This window comes from Hippichthys cyanospilos, chromosome 9 (assembly GCF_059441005.1).
Source record: "Hippichthys cyanospilos isolate Australia breed blue-spotted pipefish chromosome 9, RoL_Hcya_1.0, whole genome shotgun sequence".
Classification (NCBI taxonomy): domain Eukaryota; kingdom Metazoa; phylum Chordata; class Actinopteri; order Syngnathiformes; family Syngnathidae; genus Hippichthys; species Hippichthys cyanospilos.
Window position 1 is genome coordinate 1,447,501 of NC_142377.1, and position 14,102 is coordinate 1,461,602.

Sequence of the window (14,102 nt, forward strand, 5' to 3'; positions counted from 1 at the left end):
ATCGGGCGTTCTCAGGGTAGTATGACCGTAAGCTGTTACAAAAACTAAAAATTCATGCTTTATAAGAGGCAAAAGAAGGGCGTGAACCATTTAAAACAAACCAATTTTTTAAGAGATATCTCTGGTCCTAATTGGAAAATGTGTAAAAGCTTACAGCACCTGGTATTCCCAGAGATGTCTCTTACAAATTTGTTTGTTTTAAATGGTTCACACCCTTCTTTTATAACCGCTTACGGCCATACTACCCTGAGAACGCCTGATCTCGTCTGATCTCGGAAGCCTAGCAAGGTTGGGTCTGATTAGTACTTGGATGGGAGACCGCCTGGGAATACCAGGTGCTGTAAGCTTTTACACATTTTCCAATTAGGACCTGAGATATCTCTTACAAATTGGTTTGTTTTAAATGTATCACACCCTTCTTTTGCCTCTTATAAAGCATGAATTTTTAGTTTATGTAACAGCTTACGGCCATACTACCCTGAGAACGCCCGATCTCACCTGATCTCGGAAGCTTAGCAAGGTCGGGCCTGGTTAGTACTTGAATGGGAGACCGCCTGGGAATACCAGGTGCTGTAAGCTTTTACACATTTTCCAATTAGGACCAGACATATTTCTTACAAATTGGTTTGTTTTGAATGGTTCACACCCTTCTTTTGCCTCTTATAACGCATGAATTTTTAGTTTTTGTAACCGCTTACGGCCATACTACCCTGACAACGCCCGATCTCGTCTGATCTCGGAAGCTTAGCAAGGTCGGGCCTGTTTAGTACTTGGACTCGGAGACCGCCTGGGAATACCAGGTGCTGTAAGCTTTTACACATTTTCCAAATAGGACCAGAGATATCTCTTACAAATTGGTTTGTTTTAAATGGTTCACACCCTTCTTTTGCCTCTTATAAAGCATTAATTTTTAGATTTTGTAAGCGCTTACGGCCATACTACCCTGAGGACGCCCGATCTCGCCTGATCTCAGAAGCTTAGCAAGGTTTGGCCTGGTTAGTACTTTAATGGGAGACTGCCTGGGAATACCAGGTGCTGTAACCATTTACACCTTTTCCAAATATGACCAGAGATATTTCTCACGAATTGGTTTGTTTTAAATGGTTCACACCCTTTTTTTGCCTCTTATAAAGCAAGATTTCTTAGTTTTTTGTAACTGCTTACGGCCATACTAACCTGAGAACGCCCGATCTCATCCGATCTTGGAAGCTTAGCAAGGTTGGGCCTGGTTAGTACTTGGACTCGGAGACCGCCTGGGAATACAAGGTGCTGTAAGCTTTTACACATTTTCCAAATAGGACCAGAGATGTCTCTTACAAATTGGTTTTTTTTAAATGGTTCACACCCTTCTTTTGTAACCGCTTATGGCCATACTACGCTGAGAATGCCCGATCTCATCCGATCTCGGAAGCTTAGCAAGGTCGGGCCTGGTTAGTACTTGGACTCCGAGACGGCCTGGGAATACCAGGTGCTGTAAGCTTTTACACATTTTCTAATTAGGACCAGAGATATCTCTTAAAAATTGGTTTGTTTTAAATGGTTCACACCCTTCTTTTGCCTCTTATAAAGCATGAATTTTTAGTTCTTGAAAGCGCTTACGGCCATACTACGCTGAGAATGCCCGATCTCATCCGATCTCGGAAGCTTAGCAAGGTCGGGCCTGGTTAGTACTTGGACTCGGAGACGGCCTGGGAATACCAGGTGCTGTAAGCTTTTACACATTTTCCAAATAGGACCAGAGATATCTCTTACAAATTGGTTTGTTTTAAATGGTTCACATCCTTCTTTTGCCTCTTATAAAGCATGAATTTTTAGTTTTTGTAAACGCTTACGGCCATACTAACCTGAGAACACCCGATCTCGTCCGATCTCGGAAGCTTAGCAAGTTCCGACCTGATTAGTACTTGGATGGGAGACCGCCTGGGAATACCAGGTGCTCTAAGCTTTTACACATTTTTACACATCTCTGGTCCTAATTGGAAAATGTGTATCATGCGCGGGATATCAAATGTCACCACGAGCTGCACTTTGCTGACGTTTTGTGCTGCCGTCTTATGCCGTCTTGGAAGGCTACACGGCGTTCCGCCGGAACCAGAGCGTCTCATATTCAAATTGTCCCGACTTGGCGACGAAACGTGGCGGCGGCGTAGGTATTTGGGTGAAAGAACGCATTCTGGCACACGAAACGATCTGCATCCAGGGCGTCACCAATATCGAATTTGTCATGGTCAAACTTGAACCTCCCGTCGATATGTTCATCGCTGCTGTGTACAGGCCTCCGGGACAGAGTATGCGCTCTTTTTTGCCAAACTTGGAAAGTATGTTGTACTCTCTGGAAGTGATGGACCATCATCAGATCCTAGTATGCGGAGATTTCAATGAAGATGCGCTGTCAGACTCACACAAGCCCATTATGGAACTTTTGTCTCTAAGGGTTACACACAGCTCATAAATACGAGTACCACTGACAAGAACACACTGCTTGACCTCATTTTTGTCTCCCGACCTCAGTGCGCAGTTCATTCAGGTGTCCTGCGAACATACTACAGCTATCACAATCCTGTCTTCTGTGTTTTACACACTGAAAGGTGAGTCATGTCCAATTAGCACATTAAGAGTTGTCCCTGTCGTGTTATGGAGCCCTAATGTTAACCTGTGATGGAATGAAATCCGGGGTGATGATGGTCTCGCGTGTGTGTGAGAAGGTGAGTAGGAGGTGAGTCAAATTTCCAGACAACGAAAAAAATAATAATAAATGGAGGATGGAGTGTCAAGTCGATGGGAGGGAGTGGTGGAATGATATGTTGACATGCGATGGGTTGAAATCTGCGGTCAAGGTGGATTGAGCATGTGTGTGAGGTGAGCGGAAGGTGAGGAGGTGAGAGACAAAACGCAAAAGAGAAAGTATAAAGATTTTTGAGGACGGAGGGTCAAGTTGATGGGAGGGTTTAGTGGTACAGTATTATCACCTTTTGGTTTGTTTGCCAGCATGAGGTGAGAGCAGAAAACAGACAAGGTAAGTAGGTCACTATAATATATCTTTTTGTCGATTGTAAGTGATACAATTTTACTCTCTCTACTTAAAACAGGTCTGTCATTATGGAGAGATGGTTGTTCATCTCAGAATGGAGTGCATCGGTATGTGTCTACTGATTGATTGTAAGTTGGCGACATAATCTTATGTCATGCCGTTGTAGAAAATGAAATGGTTAGGAAATTTAAATATAACTATAATGTTAGACAGACCCAAAACCTATCTGGGTTCTGCAGCAGCACGGAAATATTCACTCAGCAGTCCTGTATTCCCCTTTTTCTCACAGATTAGAAGAGTGGCTGCCCAAATACTCACATCATGGAGCGCTGACTTGAAAACCTAGGTGGCAGCCATGCAGGGCTTTTCTTCATTCCAGTGTAAGTTATCGTGAACTATGTCAGTTAAACCCAATTGTAGGTATGTCCAACTTTTGGATTATCGTCCTCACCGCCATCTATTTTGTTATTTTGTAGATCTAAGTGGTTCACATGTTGCCCGTGGCTCCACATGTCCCATTTGTCCAAAGGAGAGCCGGAAGCTCGCCAACGATTTTGAAGACACATCATCATGCTCGTCCAATGACAGTTTCCCTCTTGTCTAAACCAAGTCTGTTTTCTGCTCTCTTCAGACTGTCTTCTTTTATTGGTAGGAAAAGGTAAGTAGCTCATCATCCTTTGTAATAGCTCATCATCCTTTGTAAAGTCAATCAAAATAGATTTTGTCTCATATATTTTTAACAGGTTATTTGTTCAGGAGAACGAGCCGTCTGTATCAGAACAGAAGCCGCACATATGACTTTACCGCCATGCCATTAAAGGGAATTAAATTTTAAGGATATTGCAATTTATCGTAAGACCACGCCAAGTCTATTAATATGTTTTATCAGGGGTGTCCAAACTTTTTGCAAAGTGGGCCAGACTTTGTGTGTAAAAAATGTAGAAGGGCCAAACTTGGCAGGCGTTCTTTTCATATATCAGCAATTAATTTAAATAATAATAATAAATAAATAATTTCAGCGAGCCATTCTGTGTTTAACATTTGCTTTTTTATTTTCATTTCAGCTATCACTAAGCATGTGTTTTGGTTCATTTGAAACATGCATATAAAAAATGAATTGATTAACATTTGCTTTTTTATTTTCATTTCAGCTATCACTAAGCATGTGTTTTGGTTCATTTGAAACATGCATATACAAAATGAATTGACATTAAATATTGAAATTGAATATTCACTTAACCACTTTTTTTTAACACTTTAATTAACTTTTTTGTAACAGTTGAACAGACGTAATTGTGCTCTAGGGTGCAAATTACATTTGAAACATAAAAAAAAAACAAAAAAAACAATCTCACCATGGCAAGTTTAATATTTGTAGAATTTTTAAACACAATAACAGAAAAATGAACAAGTAAACAAGTAACAAGTATCAACAAGTGCAGGGCTCATTTAAAATATGAAATTAGTAACTATAAATGTTGATTGGATTTTTAAATGGTTATTATTCTGGAGTGAAAACTTAAAAAAAAAACTTTTCAGATTTATCGTAAATGAAAAATGACTTGTCTGCTTGAGTATGATGGGTGAAACTGAGCTCTGGAGTGCAGGACAAAGGCCAGGTGTGGCTCTATGGCAGTAGTATGAATGCGCATGTCTTGTAAGTGAGAGTCCGATAGCTGTGTCCTCACACGGCTCTAATATAAGTTCATAACCGGGAATGTCTTCTCACACAAATAAGTCGAACCAAACAAGCTTAGCATTTTCTTACCAACTGCTCGAATCTCTTGGAAACTTGTTCTTATCCAGCTGTCAGTAAAAGTTGGCAATATAAAGCTGCTAGTGCTGACCGCAGCTCATTGCGTCACACTGCAGCTCAACTTTCCTCCTTTTGTTGATTGTCGCCATTTTAGAAAATTAGGGGCTCATACAGTCAATTAATCATATACTAATTTGCTGTTCCTAATTGAGCCTATAGATGGCAGCATTTCACACACGCAGGTAACAGCTGCTGCCACACGCATTAATTCTCCATGAGGGCCAGACATTATTGATTTTACGATGGAGGCTGCGGGCCGGATGGAAATTGACCAAGGGCCGCATTTGGCCCCCGGGCCGGACTTTGGACATGAGTGTGTTTTATGTATTTCCACTTAACAGTTCTGTCTGCCCCTTTTTTCACAGAGTAAAATAATGGGTGCCCAAAAACATACATCATGGAGCACTGCCGTGAAAACCAGGGTGACGGACGATTAGGACTTCTCTTCTTTCTGGTGTAAGTTGCCGTGAACTATGTCATTTAACGCTTTCTGTGCCATGGATGATATTTCTCCTCTTAAAATAGTAATAATGATAATAAAAATTAACGTCTCGTCAAATACGTGGCACTAAAAGACTTCAAATCAACTGTAGGTTTGCCTTACTTTTTCAGCATTTGTCTTCACTCCTCTTAATTTGTTTCTTTCTTGTAGACCTGTAATATACGTCAAATAAAAGTGAAAATATGCAGATCTTTATCAGCTTTTGTTGCCACCCCCTTAATGTATTTTGCTCCATTTTTGTAGTCCAATGTTGTCCACTTGTTGCTTGTGGATCCACATGTTGCATTCATCCAAAGAACAACTGGAACGTCACCACCGTGTGCAGATGTTTGAGACATCATCAGGCTTGTCCAGTGGCATTTTCCTTCTGGATTAAACCAAGTCTGTTTTCTGCTCTCTTCAAGACATTTTCTTTTTGTTGGTCGGCAAGGGTAAGTAGCTCATCATTAAACCTATCTTCTTTTGTAAAGGCGGTAAAAGTAATTTTTGTCCCATCTATTATTTTTCTTGACCGATGTTGTCCATCTGTTGCCTGTGGCTCCGCATGTCGCATTCATCCAAAGAACAGCTGCAAGCTTGCCACCAAGTAGATGAGCCATTGTATTGCTTGGTTAAGGACCTGTCTTCATCTGGAACAAACCAATTCTGCTTTCTCCTCTCTTCAAGGTAAGCAGCTCATCATTAAACTGATCTTTCTTCCTGAAGCCAGTGAAAGTTGTGTATATATTTCCTTTCTACTTTTATCAGGCTCTTTGTTCAGGAGCAAGAGAGGTTCGGAGCAGAATCACAGGAACAAATACTGTATGTGAGTGTTTTCTATTCATGTCACTCTACTTGATTGGGCATGAGTGTGATATACTAATTTGCTGTACTATAGAAAATGAAAAGATGATGATGTCAGCATTATGTAATCCTGGTTCGGTGAAGAAGTAAAAGAAAGCAGGTGCCACAACACGAAGACCGCAGACAACCAAGCGCCCGCCACTTTTGCGGATTACTTTGTAAGTAGCCAATTAGAGTAGCCAAGTTGCCATTAACCGGTGTTTTAAAAGCAGCATTATCTTTTCCAGCTTTCGTCCTCACCACCCTCTTCATGTTTTCATCATGCGACTTGCTGATGAGTTTATAAAGTCCGTGACACCATTCTATCCTTAGGATGCAATTCATTTTTCACTACACTGTTGTCCATGCATTGAAAAGAACAGTCCTAGTCCCCCGATCCAACCTACATGATACGTATCCGTAGATACGTTTTTGCCATCATCCGTGTGCTCTACAAAGGTTGCTGTATGAAATACCTATTCACTCATGCATTTGTTTACATACATTTGTATGTACCACACTCATGATTTTACGTTGACTCTCTGAGATCAAACAAGCATTCTGAGAGGCACATTTTCTTCAATTTGTCATTGCCTGTGTCAACGTTTACTCTAGCAAATCCGATCCATCCATTCATCCATTATCTGTCGGCGCGCTAAAATGCTGGTGCCTATCCTGGCTGTCTTCAGGCAGTGGGTGTGGGACACGCTCAACTGTTTGCCAGCCAATCCCGCCCTTGCAAATTATGGAATGAGAACAAATCTGCTCCAAAATCCAACCACTGCCGTTGACACAGACAATGTTGCGTGTAACATGTTAATATTGTATTCCATAACATAGATACAATCTCTCACACTGACACATTGAAGCTATAAGTAGTGCATCACATCACCAAACAATGAATATTTGTTCATGTCTCGTTTTTCAATGGTTTGCACTTTCAATTTTTGCCAAGCTTGTTTGATCTTAGAGATTTGTTTCTATTCATTTAATTTTGTTTAGTTTATTTAGGTCTTTGTGCACCTGTTCACCGGCTATTGTATCAATTCTTTTTTTAAGAAATCTTAAAGCAGTTATTATGAGATGACCTTTAGTATTTCCACTGTATGATACACCCTCAGCTAAAACACTGTAATGGACTCTATGACGGAGCACTTCTGATTTAGGTTTAAGGTGGCATTTAAATGTACAGTCACAAAACAAAAACACGTTTAGAAGACAAAAATCAATTGCACACCATTTCTGCTATTTTCAAGCCTATTCTACCAACCATTTCCCTGATTCTTCTTAGTATTATTTTCAGCTATCGTCAACGTTCAGTTCAGAATCAATCAGTTTTGCATGCATTACATCTTAATGATGCCAGTATACTTGAGTCCTTTACAGTTAAAAAATGAAAGTGTCATACAGTGGAAACAACTGTTGATGCTTTCAGACCAGATTTGTCTCCAATCACTTAATTTTTTAATTATTACTCCGTGCATCTACTCATATACGCAGTATCATTAATTCTTCATTGTAAAAAATTTACAACACTTAGGATGATGACTTTCCACTGTATCATACTCCCTCGACTAAAACACTGTGACGGACTAAGATGCAGCACTTATATCGTAGGTATAAAAATTATAATATTTAAATGTGTAGTCATTCAACAGGAAACTCCTTGAAACTACAGTAAACAAGACACTGCACACCGTCACTGTTTATAAGGATATTCTACCAACCAGTTTCTTTCAAACCTTCTTCGCAATGATTTTTCAGCCTTTATATCAAACATCCAGTTCAGCGTCACTCAGCCCTACTTTGATTAAGGTTTTAAGCAGCCAGCATAATCAAATGCCTCATAGTTAAAAATAAATAAATTAAAATAAATAAATAAATAAATAAATAAATAAATAAATAAATAAATAAATAAGGCTTCCTATTGTGGCCACTAAGCGCAACCAATGAGCACATGACTAATTAATATGGTAATTTGTTGACATGTTAGGAACGCCTACTGCTCTCCAGGAAAACAATACGTGTTTGGCTAATTAATATTGTGATTTATCGCGTGGAGCGGTGGAGCTAATGATACCTACGTATTGGTATCGTGTCCCTTGCCCGATTTGAATGCAACCAAAAGCAAGTCATCTCAACTTGGACGAATGTAGCCAGGTACGCAACCAGCTTCTTTATCCCACTTCACGGGAAGCAAACTGTCAGCGCACAGTGGTGTAGTGGAGTGCATATTAAGTATACACACTTCAATGCAGAATAAGTATTGCGTATACCCACTTCTCATCTCTCCCGATGGGCACCTTTCAGTCATATCCAATTGCCTCTTTTCTCTCAAAAATTGCTCGAATCGAATTTGAAGTTTGCCAAACATGGCATGATCCTACTGCGAGTTGACAGTTTGCTTCATCGCTACTAAATGCGGGGAACTCTTTGTTATGCCATGTCCATGTCCATCCTAGTACGTGTTTTATGTTTTTTCTGCTTTTTTGTGCCTTCCTAGTCATTGTCATAAATGTTTTTTTTTCTTTTTGCCATTGAACACTGTCGTTTTTCAATTCATAAATATTTTTAAATAAAGTCATACTACACGGTCTGATCTCGGCTATATTACATCCATTTTTTTTTCCTGGTCACAACACCCTGAGCCGTCATCTCGTGAGACTGCAATGTAAGGACACACATTTTTTGTTGTTTTTTTAACAAACACGTTTAATTGAATCCAGTAATACAGTATCTATTTAAAAAAAAAAAGTGCTACGAAGACTACATTAGAAAAAGAACAGCAGATGAAACGCTTCCTTCCATCCATTTCTCCATTTTCACTAGCGCCACAGGTTTCCTATTGTGGCCACTAAGCGCAATCAATGAGCACATGGCTAATTGTGTGAAGGTGAAACCTTCACACATATGTTATTCCTTGACTTTATTATTGTGTGAAGGTGGGACCTTCACACATATGTTATTCTACCGCTTTATTATTATTATTGTGTGAAGGTGGAACCTTCACACATGTTATTCTACTGCTCTATTATTATTATTATTATTATTATTATTATTATTATTATTATTATTATTATTATTATTATTATTGTGTGAAGGTGGAACCTTCACACATATGTTATTGTGCTCGGCCATTTTCTTTATTATTATTATTATTGTGTGAAGGTGGAACCTTCACACATATGTTATTGTGCTCGGCCATTTTCTTTATTATTGTGTGAAGGTGGAACCTTCACACATATGTTATTCTACCGCTTTATTATGTGGAACCTTCACACATATGTTAATCTACCGCTTTATTATTATTATTGTGTGAAGGTGGAACCTTCTCACATATGTTATTCTACCGCTTTATTATTGTGTGAAGGTGGAACCTTTACACATATGTTATTCTACCACTTTATTATTGTGTAAAGGTGGAACCTTCACACATATGTTATTCTACCACTTTATTATTGTGTAAAGGTGGAACCTTCACACATATGTTATTCTACGGCTTTATTATTATTATTGTGTGAAGGTGGAACCTTCACACATATGTAATTCTACCGCTTTATTATTGTGTGAAGGTGAAACCTTCACACTTATGTTTTTCTCCACCTTTATTATTGTGTGAAGGTGAAACTCATTCCCAGTTCATCCAATTCATGCCGTTCAAACTTCATATCATTCCACATAGCTATTCATGTTTAGTGCGGGTCTATTTTTCAAATTTCAACTTTTCATCGTTTTCCTACAATTTAAGTTTTTGTACCGTAAAAATGGCCTAATGTTAAGTGAATGGGGTGGTCTTCCTACTTTATTTTTAAACTTTAACGGTTTCCGCATTTCCTATGTCCCAGTGGCTCATATCATTCCACATATTCACGTGAAGTGCTTTTTTATTTTTCAAGGTTCAACTATTCATCGTTTTCCTACAATTTACGTTTTTTATACTATTCATATTTAAAGAATTTAGCCTTTTCAAACTGTTCTTACTTTCATTTCATCTTTTCATTCCACAGTTGAACTTTTTTCAGTTTTTTAACTTTGTATTATTCGTAGTTCTTCATAGATTCACGTTCAAAAATACTTCATTCCCTATATTTCAAGCTTTTACAGTGTGGTCTTACACTGCCCCCCAGTGGCCCAGTGGTAGAGTTGTCATCTTCAACATGTCCGTGTCCCGGTTCGGGCAAATCGCGTTTCACGTTTACAGTTCAACTTTCAGCTACAATTCAAGTTTTTGTACCGTAAAAATTGTCTAATGTTAAGTGAATGGTGTTGTTAAGAAGTTTCTGATTATACTTAACGATTTCGTGTTTGAATCGTTCTGTTATTACTATTTACGTCTGGACATGTTTCTCCTGTGGTCATGTGATCTTCCTAGCAACCGCCTAGCAACTAATCACAAGTTGTGTTTCATTCCTGCACTACCAATCAGGACTCTGTTTACACTATCATAGGTTGTTTTGCTCTTTCACCGGTAGTCGGCAGGTATCGTTGTAACGGACAGTCATTTTTTCTGCTTTCAATCATTCTGTGGATTATCTCATTCCTTTCATTATTATTCCGTGCGTCCATGAGAATGTAAGTACAGTTTGAATATGTTGTCCGTTCGTGGTTTTGGATACATGTTTACGTTTGCACTGCTTCACTTTGTCCATTAATGTCTAAGTTGTTATTGCACCTAAGTTTGGTATAATTGCTAAAGGCAAATATACCGTACTTTTCATACTTCACTTTTAGTATTCACGTTAAAGTTTCATCCACAAAATGTGCATGTTTGTCGCATGTTTGCCGTGTGTGCCAATGTGATCCTTCCGCCGTAAGGGAGTGACGTCACCACCCACTCAAATCTATTCGGCTCCATTAACCCTTTCCTACCTAACGCACATTTTGGAACGATTGGGTTGAATTCATTCTTCCTATCATTGTACGGTATGTTTGCCTGGGTTGTTTATGTTATTCTAAGCTAATATAGAGTCATGTGAGCATATGATGTAACATATTGTACAATGTTTAGTGAATGTTCTCTGCTCTCCTTTGCAGAGACCACACACCCACAATCAAACATAGAACACACACAGAACACACAAACACAGAAACACACACACACCAACCCAGATAAATAAATAGAACATTATATACAAATAAAGAGTGGCATGAGAGTGTGCATCGTCTTTATGTTCTGGCCGGACAACCTGATAAGATTGAGGATCCTCTGAATCAGTCAAGTACAGTCCTTTCAAGGAGGTCACAAGTTTGGACGCTACTCCGACACCTCCATTACAGGTGTGATTCAAAAACATGCAGGATACAAGCCCTCGAGGACTGGAGTTTGACACCTATAGTTTAGTTACACAAAGTAATCCATTTCCCATGTTGCCATCGGGCGGCCATCTTAGACCACTGAAGACTCCAACTCCAATCTGCCCTCATGGGCGGCCATCTTGGACATTTTATTAGACGTCTCATTACCTCTCACTAGTGCTTCCACCTAGTACAGCATCTGGCTTGGTTAACTCAGCTTGATTCATACGTTTTAGTTTTTTTCAGTTTTTCAACTCTGTATTATTCACATTTCTTCACTGTTTCACATCAATCCACAATCCACCTCATTCAATCCACCTCATTCAAATGATAAGCTCATTAACAGGAGTTTAAAACTCCAGTCCTCGAGGGCTGATATCCTGCATGTTTTTGAATCACATCATTCACTTAACATTAGGCCTAATGTCACAGATTCACATTATTCCAGTTCAACTTTTCTCAGTTTGTTAACTATGTAGGATTCATAATTTTTCACAGATTCAAATCATTCTACAGTTCAACTTTTTTTCAGTTTTTCATTCATCTTCAAATTCCACAGTTCAACTTTTTTTCAGTTTTTCAACTTGTATTCATATTTCTTCACAGATTCACACCATTCAATCGTTCCACATCATTCCACTTTTCAACTCCCAAACCTTCAACGGTTTCACCTTCACACGCAATTTCTTCAGAAATTGCACTTTTTCTAGTTATTATAATTTTTTTTATTCCGACCGTTTTTTAGGTACGTTTCAACTCCTTCCCAGTTCATCCAATTCATGCCGTTCAAACTTCATATCATTCCACATATTCATGTTTAGTGCGGTTCTATTTTTCAAGTTTCAACTTTTCATCGTTTTCCTACAATTTAAGTTTTTGTACCGTAAAATTGGCCTAATGTTAAGTGAATGGGGTGGTCTTCGTACTTTATTTTTAAACTTTAACGGTTTCCGTGTTTCCTATGTCCCAGTGGCTCATGGGATTTGTGTACTGCATTCGCACTTCATGTTCGTGGGTTCAATCCCAGGCTGCGCCTTTTCGCACATTCAGTGTTTTTTTTTTCAGTTAATTCCGTATTTTCTTTTGCTTTCAACTCCTTCCCAGTTAATCCAATTCATGCCGTTCATGCCGTGCTTTTGTATTTTTCAAGGTTCAACTATTCATCGTTTTCCTACAATTTACGTTTTTTATACTATTCATATTTAAAGAATTTAGCCTTTTCAAACTGTTCTTACTTTCATTTCATCTTACTTTTCATTCGACAGTTGAACTTTTCTCAGTTTTTTTAACTTTGTATTATTCGTAATACTTCACAGATTCACGTTCAAACATACTTCATTCCCTTTATTTAAAGCTTTCACAGTGTGGTCTGACACCGCCCCCCAGTGGCCCAGTGTTAGAGTTGTCATCTTCAACATGTCCGTGTCCCGGTTCGGGCAAATCGCGTTTCACGTTTACAGTTGTTTTTTCTCTTCTGCTTTTAGTTCGGATCATCCACACTTTTTTTTATAATTCAAACATTCGGTTTTTTTTTAGTTTCCAACTTTGTGTTATTCATATTTTTTCACACATTCACATCATTCCACAGTTCAACTTTTTAAAATTTTTCAACTTTGTATTATTCATATTTCTTCACATTAACATTATACCACAGTTCATCTTTCAGCTACAATTCAAGTTTTTCTACCGTAAAAAATGGCCTAATGTTAAGTGAATGGTGTGATTCAAAAACATGCAGGATACAAGCCCTCGAGGACTGGAGTTTGACACCTACAGTTTAGTTACACAAAGTACACCATTTCCCATGATGCCATCGGGCGGCCATCTTAGACCACTGAAGACTCCAACTCCCATCTGCCCTCATGGGCGGCCATCTTGGATATTTTCTTAGACGTCTCATTACCTCTCACTTCTGCTTCCACCTAGTACAGCTTCTGGCTTGGTTAACTCAGCTTGATTCATACATTCAGTTTTTCAACTTTGTATTATTCATATTTAAAGCAGTAAAAAAACTGAAAAAGTTGGATTAGGGATCATTTTTAAACTCCTGATAATGAGCTAATCATTTGAATGAGGTGGATTGAATGAGGTGGATTGTGGACTGAGACCAACAATTCAAAATTTACCCACAATTCCACTACTTCTGTTTTTCACTTCTATCTTTGCCATTAACACCTTTTCCTTCAGAGGTTACACCTTCACACGCAATTTCTTCAGAAATTGCAAATATTCTAGTTTACAATAATCTTGTTCTAAGGCACTGATGAAGGACATAGCACATCAAAACACACACAGCCATTATCCTATTATTTCTCATTTTGAAAAATTAATATACGGTTTTCATGAACTATCTGGCATTTACCACAAGTGAATGTTTTCTCGGAATCTGCAGGAGTTTCCAACCTTGTTTTAGTATTTCATGACTCAGGTGAGACCCACTGCGTAACAAACACTTTCAGGTGTATGGAATTCTAAGTATGTCAACATCAATTAATGGCTTGTCAATGTCACAGAGCTCACGTTTCACAAAATCTTTACATGTCAATAAACTTATTGATTCGACTGTGACTTCAATGGGTTTTTTTTTGTGGTGGAGAAGGGCTGAAAAAACATTATTTTTAAATTGCTTGGGGATA

General features: G+C 38.6%; 9 pseudogenes; 8 read left to right on the forward strand and 1 right to left on the reverse strand.

Annotated features, from left to right (window-relative positions):
- The window catches only part of LOC148417631 (5S ribosomal RNA), a 119-nt pseudogene extending 86 nt beyond the window's left edge, over positions 1 to 33 (reverse strand).
- A 195-nt stretch (positions 34 to 228) lies between these two features.
- LOC148417632 (5S ribosomal RNA) lies at positions 229 to 347 on the forward strand (annotated as a pseudogene).
- Positions 348 to 460: 113 nt separating this feature from the next.
- On the forward strand, positions 461 to 579 carry LOC148417633 (5S ribosomal RNA; annotated as a pseudogene).
- A 113-nt stretch (positions 580 to 692) lies between these two features.
- Positions 693 to 812, forward strand: LOC148417634 (5S ribosomal RNA; annotated as a pseudogene).
- A 113-nt stretch (positions 813 to 925) lies between these two features.
- LOC148417635 (5S ribosomal RNA) lies at positions 926 to 1,044 on the forward strand (annotated as a pseudogene).
- A 114-nt stretch (positions 1,045 to 1,158) lies between these two features.
- Positions 1,159 to 1,278, forward strand: LOC148417636 (5S ribosomal RNA; annotated as a pseudogene).
- An 82-nt stretch (positions 1,279 to 1,360) lies between these two features.
- LOC148417637 (5S ribosomal RNA) lies at positions 1,361 to 1,480 on the forward strand (annotated as a pseudogene).
- Positions 1,481 to 1,593: 113 nt separating this feature from the next.
- On the forward strand, positions 1,594 to 1,713 carry LOC148417638 (5S ribosomal RNA; annotated as a pseudogene).
- Positions 1,714 to 1,826: 113 nt separating this feature from the next.
- Positions 1,827 to 1,945, forward strand: LOC148417639 (5S ribosomal RNA; annotated as a pseudogene).
- The last annotated feature ends 12,157 nt before the right edge of the window (positions 1,946 to 14,102 follow it).